The sequence below is a fragment of the Anolis sagrei genome, chromosome 4 (assembly GCF_037176765.1).
Source record: "Anolis sagrei isolate rAnoSag1 chromosome 4, rAnoSag1.mat, whole genome shotgun sequence".
Taxonomy (NCBI): Eukaryota; Metazoa; Chordata; class Lepidosauria; order Squamata; family Dactyloidae; genus Anolis; species Anolis sagrei.
Genome location: NC_090024.1, coordinates 146,676,268 through 146,693,844, shown reverse-complemented (window position 1 = coordinate 146,693,844; position 17,577 = coordinate 146,676,268). Strand labels below are relative to the sequence as shown.

The 17,577-nt window shown below is 38.0% G+C and overlaps 1 long non-coding RNA gene across 3 annotated transcripts in view; it reads right to left on the bottom strand.

Annotated features, from left to right (window-relative positions):
* LOC137096961 (uncharacterized) overlaps window positions 1-17,577 on the bottom strand; it is a 52,767-nt gene that overhangs the window by 13,794 nt on the left and 21,396 nt on the right. For all 3 annotated transcript variants that reach the window (XR_010909846.1, XR_010909847.1, XR_010909845.1), the window contains exon 3: window positions 15,310-15,379. This is a non-coding gene — a long non-coding RNA (uncharacterized lncRNA). The remainder of the gene's footprint in view (window positions 1-15,309; window positions 15,380-17,577) is intronic.

Sequence of the window (17,577 nt, the reverse complement as noted above, 5' to 3'; positions counted from 1 at the left end):
AACTTGCAAATAACCAAAATTACAAATGTAAAACCTGTGAAAGTGGAGGGATGAGTATATTTCTCTGATTTGCTGGGGAAAACGGAAAGCTGAGATGCTCTTCAGATGTTACAATAAGCAAACCATTGAGGGGAGATAGATGGTTTCCTTGGTCTTATCAGGCTTTGTGCACTAGCATACTAATTGTAAATGATTGGCCATTTGAAAATCTGGCTTCTTATGATGTGTGACTCTAACCATTGTGACTAGGAGCTTCATGCTTCCTATCTGGAATCCTGCTGGTGCACTACACTGGCATGACTACAGCAGCAAGAGTAGTGACAGAAGGAAGAAAGTGGGCCAATGAGTGTACCAGTGATGGGGAAAGGGTGCACTACAGTCCTTACTTAGCCCTCAGACCCCACCGACAGACCCTCAAATTTGTCTTTCTTTGAAAAAAAGATTAGTATGCTTTTGTGGCAATATTAATCCAAAAATAGCACTTAAATGACCAATAGCATGCATGCACGCACACTATCCCTTATATCTTTCACTCATACCAACACAAAAGACTGCTTCCTAAACTAGAACTGAGCTCCTAATTGGAGACCAGGATGAAGACAACCTTCATCCACCACCTCCAGTTGTCTGCCCAGAAGCAAAGCATTTAGAAAGCAGATTTTGTCTGTCTCTCCCCACCAATACCTTGGAACGTTTGGGAAAGTGCATTTGCTATCACTGTAGTGCCTCAAGATCCCAAAACCTGTTTTTCTGGACTTCTCATAAAGTGAAAACATTTATTCCAGGCTCCCCCTATCCCCCCCCCCCCAAATCTGACACCCTTGGGAAGACTTGGGAGAAGAAGGTTTGTTTATCCACAGGGACAATTTTCTCAATAAGAGAAAACATCATCTGCAAAACTATTTAAGTCAATTAAGTGCTTTGCTTTTCCACCAATCATTTTGTTGTTTTCAAAGGCCTGGAAATACTCTTAACATATTTCTAATAACAGTTATTATTAGTCTTACGTCTTCTTTCCCAGAATATGTGTGTGGAGATAGAGTGGGGGAGCTGTCCTAAGATGAGAAATCCAAATGTATCCAGGAGCAACGAAAAAGTAGGAATCCCAATTGGCTGTAATTTACACAGGCAGTCCCCGAGTTACAAACCTCAGACTTACAAATGGCTCATAGCTACAAATGAAGGTGAGACAACAGGAAGTGAGAGAAATCTATCCCTTGGAAGGCAAATCCACTCCTGAAAGAGTTATCATGGGGGAAAGGGGTCTCCACTGAAGCTTTATCACCAATTCTTGTTTCCACAACAAGCCATTTTTTTCAAAATCAAAATTTTTGCAGGGACAGAAAATGAGATGAAATCTTCTGAATAGGGGTACAAGCAGCAAAACAAACACCACAGGGGTGTTAACCCTTCCCTGCTCTATCCAAAGATAAATACTTTTTTTGCTGGAGTAACACTTAAAAATGTATCTGCTTTGACTTCCAAACAAATGCAACTTAAGAACAAACCTACAGAACCCATCTTGTTAGTAACTTGGAGACTGCCTGAATAAGGGAAATAAGTTCAATATCATGTTTCTTGTTTATTTCTTTCTGTACTTTTTTGTTGTTGGTGTCATTATTATTGTTAACTCACTATTTTAAATAAAACCCAATTAAGCATACATTTCCCCATCCTACAATATGAAGCTGGGGTTGAGAACTATGACAAGTTCAGGAACTAATTTTCTGCCTCTGCAGATTGCACAGATTGCCTATTACATGTGGGTGGGGGGAACCTAAATCGGAAAAGGATTCAAATCCACATCTAGTTTTGAGAAACATATATTTTGGGATGTTAAACAGTAGAAGGGATAAATAATAATAATAATAATAATAATAATAATAATAATATACAGAAAATGAGCACGTCAAACTCCTCTGGGACTTGCAAATTCAGACAGACAGAGTTTTGGAACACAATACTTCTGACCTCAAGATCATGATAAAAAACCAAGTATGGATTGTCAATGTTGCAATCTCAGGTGACAGCAGGATTGAAGAGAAACAACTGGAAAAGATGACACGATATGAGGATTTAAAGGTCGAACTGCAAAGACTCTGGCACAAGCCAGTCAAGGTGGTCCCAGAGGTGATCTGCACAATAGGTGCAGTACCTAAAGACCTTGGCCTGCACTTAAACACAATCGGCACTGACAAGATTACCATCTGCCACCTTACTGGGATCTGCATGCATTATTCGCCGATACATCACACAGTCCGAGACACTTGGGAAGTGTTCGACGTGTGATCCAATACAACAGCCAGCAGAGTGATCTTGTCTGCTGTGGACTTGTGTTTTAAATAATAATAATAATAAATTTTATTTATATCCACCTGCCACCATCTCCCAAAAGGGACTTTATACTCATGTACTGTTTATGTTTTATACTGCACACCTAGTGCAGTATATAACATAAAGAGTTCATGAGTATAAAGCAATAGCCCATACAAATTATAAAAACAATAACTATCAACACATGAAATAAAATAAAATAACACAATTTAAAAATGCAGACCATCTATCTGGTAGCCTATATAAAACGAGAAGATTGAATGAAAGAAAGTGTAAGGAGCCCCTTGAAGAAAATACAGCATGAAGAACAGCCTCGGGATGACCAATAGGAAGCCTGATCATAGCAATTGAGTCAATCTCTAGAAAAAGTCCAGAAGAAATATCAAGGAGATATATAGAGACCCACATTTGTGGATTTCATTTTTGCAGGTTTGATTATTCATGAATTTGATTATCATGTTCTCTCTAGGAGTCTCTAGATTCTCCAGCACAACTCTATAGTCAACTTCCAGTGGAAGTTAACTATTCAGTCATGTTTAAAGACCTAGAAACCTAGAGAAAACACTTCTCTGGACATTTACAGGCCTTCCAAAACACATCTATTGGAAGCAGACTATACTTTTTCAGGTAAAAAAAAACAATTAACAGTAGCTCTTTCATCTCTTTTTACATAGCTCCTCAACTTTCAAAAATCCCTTTGCACAAAAAAGTAGTATGGAAGAGAATATAATATAACATGATACTCCAGGGGTTATATCACATTTATGCTTTTTCCACTTCTATCATACAAAACATTTTCCAGGGTGATAAGGCAGTGAAAAAAGACAATGCAACTCTAGGTTAAATCAATAAAAGCATAGTATTCAAGCAAAGTAATAGTACTTTGTACTGCTTTGATGTCCAGTTCTGGACACCACAATTCAAAAAAGTATATTGTCAAGCTACAGTATCTCCAGAGAAAGGTGACCAAAGTGGCAAAAATCCCGAATAGATAACTGCAACGCACTCTATGTGGGGTTGCCTTTGAAGACTGTTCGGAAACTTCAGTTAGTCCAGCGGGCGGTAGCCAGATTACTCACCGGAGCGTCATACAGGGAGCATACCACCCCTCTGTTATGTCAGCTCCATTGGCTGCCGATCCAGTTCCAAGCACAATTCAAAGTGCTGGTTTTGACCTACAAAACCCTATACGGTTCCGTCCCAGCGTATCTGTCCGAAAGCATCTCCTTCTACGTCACGCCTCAGAGCTTAAGATCTTCTGGGGAGGCCCTGCTCTCAGCCCCACCTCTATAATAAGTGAGGTTGGTGGGGACGAGGAACAGGACCTTCTTGGTGGTGGCCCCTCACCTGTGGAATTCACTCCCTGGGGAAATTAGGTCATCGACATCCCTCCTCTCTTTTAGAAGGAAATTAAAAATATGGATATGGGACCAGGCCTTTGGGTAATCTGGCAGATAAACAAAGGACAAGCGACGACTAGAATTCATGGATTTGACAATGTGGAATGAATTTACGGACTCTGAGCTGGCAAACGTTGAGCACTAGATTGGTTTTATTGATTATGATGTATAATTGATTATTTTAATTGTTTTAATTACTGTTTATATATGTTTATTTTTATCTTATTGTTGTGCTGGCATCGAATTGTGCCTTTTGTAAGCCGCCCTGAGTCACCCCTCGGGGGTTGAGAATGGTGGGGTAGAAGTGCGAGAAATAAATAACTAAATAAATAAATAAATAAAAAGTCTGGAAGCCAAACCCTATGAAAAGAGACTTAGGGAACTGGGTATGTTTTGCTTCGAGAAGAGAAGGTTAATAAGGGGCATGATAGCCATGTTTAAATATCTGAAGGGATGTCCTATTGAAAATGGGGCAAGTTTTTTTCCCTGCTGTTCCTTGGACATGAAGCAATGGAGTCAAACAACAGTAAAACGAGATTCCACCAAAACATTGGGAAGAAGTTCCTGACCATAACAGTGACAGTGGAATATGCTGCCTTCTCAGAGGGCAATGGAGTCTCCTTCTTTAGAGGTTTTTAAACAGATGCTGCTTGGCCATAAGTCAGGAGTGCTTTGAAAGTGTATTTCTTCATGGCAGGATGGGTTGGACAGGATGGTTCTTGTGGTCACTTCCAACTCTATGATTTTATGATTGAGTTCAAATGCTGAAGAAAATAAGCAAAGGTTCATGAGAGTCCTCTGGCCAAGGGATTGTACAACACAAGCAGCAGAACATGGGGCAACATGGTAGATCTAGTTTTCAATGCTACTGCAGACAGAAAGTCTGCTATCACTGACAATAATGTTCCTTTCTACAATGGAAAAGACAACCATCTGCCTTCAAAGAAATTCTCATTCTATCATTGCTTTTTAAAGGATTTTTTGGCTTTTGGACTTACACTTGATTATGTTGAAACTAGTTAAGGAGGCAAGCAATGTTTGCTTTTCCTTCATGAACTATGAAAATGGATCTGCCAGTAATAGCAGGAACAGACTTAAGATGTTTACTCAGGTGGGTTTTTTGTTTGTCTGTTTTGCTAGACAGAAGAACTTTTCAAGCTGAATTCCAAATTATCTGATTCATTATGTGGACTGAAACCAAGAAGGTAACAGTGCAATCCTAAGCATATTTACTCACAAGAAAGTACCCCAAAGAGGCTCACTATCTAAAAAGAAGTATTGCTGCAAAGGAATGAATCCAATGAAATATACTGGGATTCACCTCTATGTAATTCTTCTTTTGGAATTGTAATACATCCTTATAAAATAATATATACAGAGTGTCTCAAAAGTGTATACAAAATTTAATATCTAACAGTAGCTATGGTGATTATTTAAAGGCTAAGTAAGTACATTGATTTTTCATAATAAATGTAAAAATAATAATTTAATCAGTGTAACAAATTTCATCTTAAATTATGATTTTATGTCAGGTTTTCAAATGGTCATCCCTGTTCAGCAATACACTGTTCACATTGTCAAAGCACAGAACCTAAAGTTTCTCTAGTAATTTTGTGACACTTCCCTACTGTTAGAATTTTAATCCTTTTAAGGGTGGGACAATTGCATTTTGTGCAAAATTAAGGATACGTGCACTTTTGTGGAACACCCCATTTTTAAATAAACCTCAGAGGTTAAGATCGTCTGGGGAGGCCCTGCTCTTGGCCCACGTCCTTCACAGGTGCAGTTGATGGGGACAAGAGACAGGGCCTTCTCAGTGGCACCACCATGTCTATGGAACTCCCTCCCCAGTGAAATTAGATCAGTTCCCTCCCTCCTGACCTTTAGGATAAAAGTGGCTATAGAACCAAGCCTTTGGTCAGTAATTTTCGGTCAGTGCAAAAAGTGAGTACAAAATAGTGCAATGAGAAATGGAATGGCTCTGGATTATAATTTTGGACTATGTGGTTTTAATGAATTGTTTTAATGTTTAATGTTTGTTGTTTCTAACTTTTTGGATTTTAATGTATTTGTTTATTTTATTGTATGTATTTGTGTGGCATCAAATTGTTGCCTAGTGTAAGACCACTCTGAGTCCCCTTCAGGGTGAGAAGGGCTAAGTATAAATGTGGCAAATAAATAAATAAATATGACTAGTGAAGTGGAATAAAAAATCTCAAGGTAGGATAGAGGCAGCAAAGCAAAGACTTAAACACTCTAAAAACAATTTAGAACAGTTGGCCCCCTGAATCCTGTAGTCACAGATTAACTATTTGCAGCTTAAAAAAAACACCCCACAGTATTTTAAAGAAACAACCAAAAAGCATATAAGGAACACCATTTTACCACACCACTGTATATAATGGGACTTGGCCATACATAGATTTTGGTATCCATGGGAAGCTCCTGGAACCAAACCCCAATGGATACCAAGGATCCACTGAGCATAGTATGCACTCTCTCAAAACTCAACAGTCTAGTCAGGCTATGACCCCTAGGCACCAAAGTTTGTGGTAAAAAACCAAAATATCTGTCCAATATCTGTTCATGGAGATGGTATTTCACAAATGAGACAGCGCAGCATTGCACAGAACATTTTCTGGCAACTAGAAATAATACTCGATTTGTTCCCAATGCAGAGGCAGATGTATAGAAGGCTTTTAATGTCAACAGCTCTTGAATTCAGATTGGAAGCCTGCTGATAGCCAGCATATTTCCTGTAGGACTGATGCTGTGTAATTTTGTAAGAATTTCCTATTTCTGCAAGAATATAATTGAAAATGTTGTTGAAAGCCTGATAGATAACATGACACATCCACTGTGTCCATTGCAGTCCATTGGTCTACTACACTTGTCCTTCCAGGGAAGGAAGGAAGGATTTTTCCTGCATGACTCATTTTTGAAAAAACAAAACAAACTATGCTGTTTCTTACAAATCATGACATTTTTTTTCTAAGGGGACACAAACTGACCGATCAAGGTTCTGGATACCAACATCAAGTTGACTGATAGTCAGTAATATTTGCACCCTCCATTTCTGAAGATAAGCACAATATTTACCCATCTTTCAATCTGAGGGGATTCCACATGTTCTCTAAAAATTCCTAAAGATTATACTACCCAACACACATTTTGGTGCCAGGTGACATGAGAGAAGCCTCCCCACAGGATTGTGACACATCTGGGCGTCCCCTGGGCAATGTCTTTGAGACGGGCGATTCTCTCACACCAGAAGTGACATCCAAGTGGCCAGTTTCTGGTCAAAGGAAATCTAGTATAATGCCAAGTTTTTAACTTTGTTTGTGTTTTAAAATACATTATAACTGTACCCTCAATTTGCTTCTGACACGATAAATAAATAAATAAATTTTGGGGTCCTCAAATACCCAGACCTATTTCTGCACATATTTGACCTGTTAATTCAGAAAGTGGCACCAATTCCCTCCTACAGATTCTAGTTTCTGAGACACAGAACATATGCCAGTCTTCAACTGCTCACTCATAGAAAACCATGATAACAATAGCTAAGGAACTAGAGTTGATACAGCCTAACCAATGCTGTTTTCTGAATCAGTGCCCAAAATAATTCAAGGAACAGACCTAAAAACAAGACACCATGAAAAAAGTGGGGTTTTTATGGGCTGTGTTATAATATATTGCTTGATAGAAAACATTTTCAATCTTTGTGTTTGGCTTCACTGAAATCTTAGTGATTTTTAACATATTGGAGTTGTGTTGCTTGTCATGTTATTTGTGACCTGTGTGCAAAACACACCAAAACAAAAAATAACCACCAGATGAACTCAGGTAAAATCGGGCAGAAATACAAGATGGCAGAACCACAGAATCATAGACTAACAGAGTTGGAAGAGACCACATGGGCAATCTAGTCTAACCCCAGCAGTCCAGCAGTAATATTTTCTGATCACGACAGATAGAAGCAAACTCAAATTATATTGCAAAAGTTATGTAGTTTTATAAATGTTGATATTTTCTTATAAGGGAAGAGTGAAATAACAATTTGAGTCAATATTTGACAATCTTTGTCTTCATAAGCTTTGCTATGCCATAGACTGCCCTTCCATACTATGAGAGCTGAAAGTGATAGAAAATGATACCAATGAATAAAAATGATACCAATATAAACTTTATCTGTCTCATAAATTCACGCAAATGACATGGGAACTGAAACAAAAGAATTACTCAAGTGCCTATAAGAAGAAGAAAAATCGTACAAAGATAGAAATTAATATAATTCATCCTGTTTGTTAGAAATGTACAGTGTGTGCATTCAGCAATGAAATGTGAAATTGACACATATAAAACAAAGGTTATAGCCCAACCCAAAACTCTTTTTATGTAAAACTAAATAATTTTATTTTATTAGTATGTGTATCAACCAAATAGAGGCTTAAAATATCAAAAAGTATTTGGAATTTCAACTTCATAATAGAATAGACATCAAAATAACATATTTTTCCAGGAGGTGCACAAGTGGTCACTATTTAGTATAACGTCTAAGCAATAGTCTCCATCTTGTCAACCCTCTTTCACTACCTGCAGAACTGTGCCAAATCTGAACATGCCAAATTCCTAAACACAGCACAGCTCTGGCTTATGTCAAGGTAATTTCAACAAGGTGCCTGGAGGCACTTCAGCACTGACAATGGATATCATGATATGGGGAGGCAGATCACAAACAGTATTATTTTCAGTTGCTTTCAGCTTCATATATTTGTTCAAAGACAGTGTGAGTTTTCAAGAGAGCAACATAAACTTTTAACCTTTCCAACAAAATAAACCAACAACAGAATCAACATGAATTTTTGTTCCTCTTCTATTTCCATTTATAAAAAAGCTGTTTTCTACCGCAAATACTGCCCTGTCCTAACAAGACAGGATACTTATCAAACAATGTTTATCAGCTATATTTTACAGCTACAGGCAGGAATTGCTAAAAGGCATGTTGCACAGGTCCATTATGTCCTGACTTTATGCAGGTCTAGCCTTGTAAACCGCCTTTATGAGATCCCATTTAGGAATGCTGTGTACGTGAAATCAAGTTAGAATTAGTCACAACGTTAGTTGTCAATGACACAAACCAAGAAATATAAATACATGTGGCCACAATCTGCAGTAGTAATGGAAAAATGTATTTGACTCAAAGTTCAAATTCCAATTTGGGAAAGGTTTAGCTACATACCAGAAATGAGTGGGGCTATTTGAAGGAGAGAAGGAGTGAATAGATGAGGTCAAAGCAAAGTTGGTGAACCTGCAGATTGATTCTATGCATTTCTACATAGAAGCAAGAAGCAAGGTTTATTGATTAGTCCACTGACCATATCAACAGTAAAGACAAAAATAAAAAGAACACAAATAGACACTGATCACTACCCTAAGACTCCTGTAATTGTGAACTAACATACATTAAAACTTGATTAAGTTAAAAGTAGTTAAAATATCATCATTAAAATGCCAAGGTAAAACTTTCTACCTTAACAGAACAGATCTCCTGTCTTCAAAGCACAGTTAAAGTTGCATAGTTTTTTAAAATACTGTTTTACATTAAATGATTCTTAGAATCAAAAGCTCAATGGGTGGCATCTGGCCCAAAGACCACAGCTTCTTCATCCATGCTCTGTAGCTCTATAGCACTTCTTTTTAAACTACAGATGCTGAACCCCAAATGGGTCCCCTTAGCTTAATGTTAAGGTTGCGAAAAATTTAGCCACATACATTTACATAAACCTGTTAGCAACAACATGCAGTGTTTACAGTGGACTCAGCAGAAAATGCTTCAGCTGTACTCCATCAATAGGAAAATCAGCATATTTAGCATGCTGATTTATTATTAACTAGCTGTAACCGCCACGCGTTGCTGTGGCCAACCTTCTCCCTTTCCCCCCTTTCCTTCCTTCCCTTTCCTTCCCTCCCTCTTTTCTTCCTTCCTTTCTTCTTTCCCTTTTTTCTTTCTTTCTCTACTTCCTTTTCTTCTTCTTTTCGTCCCCCTCCCTTTTCTTTCCCTTCCTCTTTCTCCCTTTTCTTTCCCTACCTATTCTTGGACTGCAACTCCAAGCAGTCCTCCTGATTGATCTATCTATCTCTATCTAATCTAATTATCTGGAGGATTGCTGGGAGTTGCAGTCCAGGAATAGAAAATTGGATATATGCAGGGACTGGAATGCTCTCAAAGAAATTCAAGAAGAAAGCTTGCAGCTTGGAAGCATTTGGAGCATCCTCCTCTCCTAAAAGGCCTGGTCTAGTGGATGCTGGAAGCTGTAGTTTGGAAGAGAGTGTGGATATGTTATTGTATGTTTTGTTTGCCAGGGAGCAGGCATGTAGCCGGGGGGGGGGGGGGGCTTGAGGGGCTTCAGCCCCCCCCCCCCCCCTAAATTCTCATGGTGGTTCACGAAAAGGCCTTACTGGTGCATTATTTAAACTGTTATGTTTATTCATATCATGATCTGATCACCATACTCTATATATCCCATATGCCTGGGGGTATTGGGGTAACGATACAAAAGATTTGCTAGGGTAGACTCTCTTTCACTCAGACTCAGCCCCCCCCCCCGAAACAAACTCAGCCCCCCCCCCCCGAATTGAAATCCTGGCTACGGGCCTGCCAGGGAGTGTCATTTTTGCGCATGCGCTGTAGCGTCTTTTTGCTGTTTTGGCTTTTTAAGTCCCCTCTGCTGTATTTTTCAGTGTTTTATGAGTGATAGTCAATCGTTGGTCTAATAGGTGTATTGTGTCCAAATTTGGTGTCAATTCGTCCAGTGGTTTTTGAGTTATGTTAATCCCACAAACGAGCATTACATTTTTATTTATATAGCTACCTGCCGTCCCCTGCCAGGCGTTGCTGTGGCCCAGTCTGATGATCTAGGAAATAAAGTAATGAGAAAGTGTTGTTTTCTAATATATGTAATTTCTTGATGCTTGCGGGTAAACAGTATTTCCTGTTGTTTCTTTGTCAATGTTGATGTGGAGTGTGTCTGGTTTGCCTACTCTGGAATATGCAACATATAATTGTCCTTCTTTAGGGGTCCCTTTCAAATCTATGATACTATATCTCTGTGTGTGTGTGTGAATCATATATATCTATATTTATGGCTCATTGTCAGGGGGGCTTTGATTACATTTTCTTGCCCTGGTGAAGAGAGTTGGACTGGGTGGCCTTAAGTATTTTCTGTTTGTCATGGGGGTTCTGTGTGGGAAGTTTGCCCCAATTCTGTCATTGGTGGTTTCAAAATGCTCTTTGATTGTAGGTGAACTATAAATCCCAGTAACTACAACTACCAGATGTCAAGGTCTATTTCCTCCAAACTCCATATCTGTTCATATTTGGGCAAATGGAATATTTGTGCCAGGTTTGGTTCAGTTCCATCATTGTTTGAGTCCACAGTGCTCTCTGGATGCAGGTGAACTACAACTCCCAAACTCAAGGTCAATGCCCACCAAACCCTTATAGTGTTTTCTGTTGGTCATGGGGGTCCTGTGTGCCACGTTTGGTTCAATTCCATCATTGGTGGAGTTAAAAATGCTCTTTGATTGTAGGTGAACTATAAATCCCAGCAACTGCAACTCCCAAATGACAAAATCAAAAAAAAATTGAGTGAAGGACATACACTAGGTTGTTACCTGTATGCTGTCCACATTTGGTATCAATTTGTCCAGTGGTTTTTGAGTTATGTTAATCCCACAAACGAACATTACATTTTTATTTATATAGATAAATGTTTGATCTGTATACTTATTTTAGATATGTATATACCCAGCATAATGTAAAAAATTATCAGGTGGGAAGGAGAAGCTGGAGCTGACAGACGGGAGCTCACATTGCTCCCTGGATTTGAACTACAGACCTTTCGGTTAGCAGTCCTGCCAGCACAAGGGTTTAACCCATTGCGCCACCAGGGGCTCCTCTTCAGGCTCTGCCTTCACTTAATGGTCAGGGCTCCATCTTGCTACTACCACAGTGAAACCACCCCCAGAGCTGGTGAAGAGTTCTGTCCATGTGTATATGCACCCTTCATCCTTGGCTAAATGTAAAAAGCAGGGTATTTAATACATTTGGGCCAATCAGAACAGAACCACCAAAACAAGAAGTACTTTGGGCTGACACAATATTGTCTTCCAACCTTCGGAACTCAATAAAGTTATGATTTATTGTAACTGGATGAGAATACATTTGATTAGTGAGAGTGAAATATCTGTGATGCTTACTTTTATGGCAAACACTTCAAGGGATTAAGTTGTAATGACTGAGTCATTACGTAACTGGTCATCATGACTCCTGGTTCCACCAGTTTCAGTCTGTGGTAGTCTAAAAATACTTTCATGGTTCATGTATGTGTAATCTCTCCATAAAAGAGTTTGTATGTGTCTATACACACATATCCCTTTAACCATATTAGAAGGTTTTCTGCCAAAATAAAAATTCCTTGCATTTGAGTTCATTACCACACACCACATAAGATGCTCGAAGTAAATGTGAACAACATTTAAAAAGAAGCAGTAAAATACAATGAGAACCACTACCTTCTGGGATCTATTCCATATAGCTGTGTAAAATCCCACATTATCTTCTTTGAACTTGAATATATGGCACTGTGAACTCAAGACAACCCAGTTCAAAGCAGATACTGTGGGATTTTCTGTCTTGATAATCTGGGTTATATGGTTGTGTGGGACGGACCTAGCTGGTAGTTCTCTTCCTCCTGATTTAATCCCATTCTTAAACCATTACACTATGCTAGCTCTCAGGTTGCATCGTACAACTAAGCAAATCTTCTTCTGAATGTGACATTGGAAAGAATGTGAATAAACAGCATTCCTAACAACAGATGATCCAAGGTATACATCTGAGAACTGATAACAGTGCTCATTAGAAAATACTAGGCTAGAAAAAACAAAGTTCTGATAGAAGTTTACATACATAGTCATATTAAAATCAAATACAAATCTTTGCAAAGCATATCCTACTGCTCCTAATGCTCCTTTCTATCATACCGTTGGTTGGAATTCCTGTATTCCTGTTTTCTAATATTTTAAAAACTTGGCTACTTAGTAGTTCATAAAATGCTCAAAGAAAACAATTTGCAATAACTTTCAGTGAATTTTCTGATTGATAAGAAGCAAGGAAATAGATGTTTATTTGCAGGGAGGAGGATACCAATATCAAAGATTACAGAACAGAGGGACTACAGAGTACTAAGAGCTGCATACCAACTTTTCATCAAGTTAGACTTAAACATTCCACACATACACTTTCCATTACTGTGTACCTGGTGATCACCAAATTAGAGTATGTTTCATAATGCAGTAAGTTTCTACCACATATAGGCAAAACACAGTGTATTTGGAAATAAATGGTCAATTCACATCTGCATGAGCATTCATATAATTTGGCGTTTTGGCAGCCAAATATCCAGTACCAGCAGAAATGCACTGTCCGTAAAATGTTGCATCTTAATGTGAAAATTCTGTCTGGCTTTCAAAACCTATAATGGAGAATTCCAACAATCACTTCATGTTGTTGTAACTTATTTCCATGTGTGTAGCAAGCTAATAATGTTGTGATATGCTAACACATATAGAATTGACAACATTGGTAGCAAAAATGCTATTGCAGACCAGTTTATTTATCCCTGCTGCTGTATTACTTTTCAAAAAGACAGCATGACAGTTTGCTTCAGCATAAAATGGAAAAAGCAATACCAAGAAACTACAGCAAACTCTGAAAAAATGTGCTTAACTGCATGACTGGCTGGTTAAAATAAAATAATAGTGCAATAATTTTGCAATGTGAGCCAGCCCTCAATCTAGTAGAATGAATCTAATACATTTCAGCCTGAAATATTTCTCTAGTTTTTTCTGAACTTATGGCTGAACATATATTCTGGATTTTTTGCACCCTTATACAAAATAATGGATGTATTTACATTGTAAGCCTGAGGACAGGGATATATCAAGTAACTACTTATTTTAAGCCATTCTGGGGACATTTGGGGATGAAAGGTAGGGTAAAAAATTCTCTAAACCTTGCTGTATATTTGCTAAGTCTTGCTTTGTTTTTGAATATAGTCAGAGTCCATAAGGCAGTTCTTAAAGACTCTAGATACATTCTTTCTGGAACACTTTTACAATTAATTGGGGGTGAAGGGAGATGGTTTATGTAGCACTGTGATAATTCAGTACCTGCTTACCTGCATGCAAAATAGGTTCTCATTTCAAACTTTCACACTAGATTCTCTCCAAAAGAATTATTCACAAGGAATGACCATTTTTAATAAAGAACAATGCCTTGGAGAACTGAAATATTCTTCCACCAGTTTCTGAATACTTCCATTTCTATTATCAATTCACCAGTAAAAATACTGGTTGTTTCCAGAAGTAATATATGTACAGTCTTTAATGACTCTATTATGGACTCTGATTATATTCAGGAACAGAGTAAGGCTTAGCAAATATACCACAAGGAAAATTGTTAACAGGTGTATTTCTGTTTGTCCCAGAAAGTGATAGGATGAAGAGGTGAGTGAATATTTGATGGTCATTATATCCAATATTTGGCACTGTTCCAGGAAATGTATTTATTTACTTACAGTATTTATATCCCACCCTTCTCACACCTAAGGGGACTCAGAGCATTATACAACACAATTAACAAGGACAACACCAACAGAGGTAAAGGCAGATTTTCTCATCTTATTTCCAGCATCTGGGAGGCTGTGGTTGACTCCAGCCATGAGGGGTACTGTCGCTCCATCTTCCATGCTGAGGAGCTTCCTCTGATCGATGTCCTTTTGAGGTGCCTTTTATTACCTCCCTGCTAAAAGTGGTACCTTTTTTATCTACATTTCTGCTTTCGACCTTCTAGATGGAACCAATGCCCTCACTGTGGGAGAAGATGCAGGTCCAAAATAGGGCTCCACAGTCGCCTACGGATCCACAAGAATACTGATCCTGGAAGACTATCCTACTTGTCCAACGAGGGATCGCCTAAGTAAGTAAGTAAGTAAGTAAGTAAGTAAATCTAGGTGGACAGGTGAACTGGGGCTAATGGCGAGTGCTCGCCTCAACCAAGCTCGAACTGCTGACCTGACAATCAGCAGATTTTTTCTGTAGCTAAGCAATTTAGCCTACTGTGCTAAGCTAAGAAAAAGAGTTGGCAACTAAGTATGTATGTGAGTAAGTACGTATGTACAAATGTACATATTGAATTTATATCTTACCTGAAATGAATGAAAAATTGTTTATAGATAAGTTCAGTTAAATGCACAAATTTAAAACAATACAAAGCACAATTAAAGCATAGCAAAAAAAGATATAAATAACAGCTCTATGAAAAGATCCTTCTGCAATATAAATGACAGTATATGTCATAAATTATAGTAGGGACAAGTTTCTGTTTATATATCTGTCATAGATTATTGTTATTGTTGTAACTGAGATTCTTAACAGCACGGTCAACATAAATACACGCAGAGAACAAGAACCATATTACAACAAGTAGATGCTAGCTATGTTCTCTTACCTTATTTTGGAGATCCTAATGATATCACTTTGGAGAGCAGAGTTAAATGTTGAAACAGCAAAGTATTAATCTATAAGAAGATATATGTCAAGAGAAAAGTGATAAATAAATGGCGAGAATACTTAGCAATGTCATTAAACAATACTGCCAGATATTCAAAGTGCCTCAGACACATTTTCTCAGTATTCCTTTCAACAGCCTCCAAGTAAAACAAAGGGAAAAGAGCAAACAAATGAAAAATATTCACTACTGTGTTTTTTAAAGTCACATTTGAATGTTTAAAATGAAAAGTATGGGTGGGAGAGGTTTCTTCAGAAAAGAAGTCCCTGGGGAAAAAGTTTGGGGCTGGGTGCTGACAACTTTTTGAAGCAAAAAATATATTAAAACAGTTATAATGAATCTCATCTTTAAAAGGGATTTGAATCTTTAAACAAGGAAATTGGCTAAACTGAAGTCCAATGCTCTGTCAACAAACAAGTACAAATTATGTTTGCTTTTAGAAACAATTTATTCCACCACAGTAACTAATCACTATGAGCCTCCCTCTCGGTGAAACTATGGTTAAGCAAGAAAATTTCCTGCTTCGTATTAGCACCAATGAATACGTAATGGCACACCTTGATCAGAATACAGTCATACAATCAGTCATTGAACAGAAGGAGCTGGCATGCGGTATAAGTGTGTGGCCCTCTCCCAGTCTTAGCCACAACATGTTTTTGCCTAAAGATCATACATATTCCTTGTGCTCTGAGTCAAGCACCATTTCCGAAAAGTCTGCAATGAAGAATTTTATATACATCCCACTGGAATAGGGCTGTAACATTGATTTATTGTTGTTGTGAGTCATTAAATCAATTCAGGTTTGTTATAGTGACACTAATGTGAAATTATCATTAGTCTCCTTGGGAAGATTGGTTCAGAATGAGTTTGCCTTTGCCTTCCTCTGAGAGTGTAGGACTTGCCCAAGGTCACCCAGTGGGTTTCCATAGCCAAGAAGGGATTCGAACCGTGGTCACAGAAGTCATAGTCCAACACTCAAACATTTATACAGGTAACTTAATTGGTATGATTCAAATCTGCATTGATACAGGTAGCTTAACTGGTATAATTCTGCAGAACAGAATGAGAGAGAACAAGCAAGCATATTGCTTTCCAGATCAGCTTAAAAAGCAGGAGTGCGCATGTACAGTCAACCTTCCACATTTACGGACACCTCCAAATAAAGAAATTGCTGGGTTGTTTTTTTTTTACCTGGGAGAATACTTTTCTAGAAATGTTTAGGTCTTTCAGCACAATGACTGCTAGAAGCTAATCACATAATCTCAATGGAGAACCTAAAGATTACTAGAGAGTTGTTGTCTCTAGAAATCTCTAGATCCTCCAGCATGACTCAAGGAAGTTGATCTTAAGAGTCACAATGGAGGGCCTGGAGATTCATGGAGAGCACATTTTTAATCTAATTAATAAAAGCCAAAACCAGAAATGTGGAAGGATGCGTGTACAGCTCTCTAGAGCATTGGTTCCCAATCTTTGGGCCTCCAGACGTTTTGGAATTCAGCTCCCACAGTTCCTAATGGTTGGTAAGCTGGCTGGGATTTCTGGGAGTTGAAGTCCAAAACACTTGGAGGCCCAAAAGTTGGGAACCACTGCTCTAGACAGACACACAAAAATCAAGGGAAATAGTGCATTTGATTGAAATCTGGAACAGTATTCAAAATATTATTTCTCCATAGCCCAATATTTTCTCAAAAATGTTCACACGATCACTTTCTGCTTTTCATCAGTGTCCCATGGTTATTTTTTTTTGTAACCTAAAATGGAAATATGTCAGGATTGGAATATTATACTGGAAACTAGCATAGTACTATAGAGAATAAATCAGACTATACAAAGTTCCACTGAGAATTCTTCTGGAATATTTAAAAGCTTTTGCAGATGACAATGACTTAGAATTCATCCTGAATTTATTGAGAGCTGCTAGAATTTTTTAAAAATGAACTTTTTCTTTCATCACTCTAATGACTTACTGGGATATAGAAATCATGGTCAAGATATAATTGACATATTACAGGCATGACTCAGTAAATAAAGTCTCTGACAAAGAAGCTACTTTTCATAAATTCCTTGAATGCCTGTCCAATACTTCCTTTTCTCTGTCATCCTCTGTTTTGATGGGGTTTTGTTTGCAGCATTGGCATTGTGCATATTCTTCACTTTAAATAAAGTGTTTGCAAAAAAATCATTCAAAAATCTTCATTTTTGTGTGAT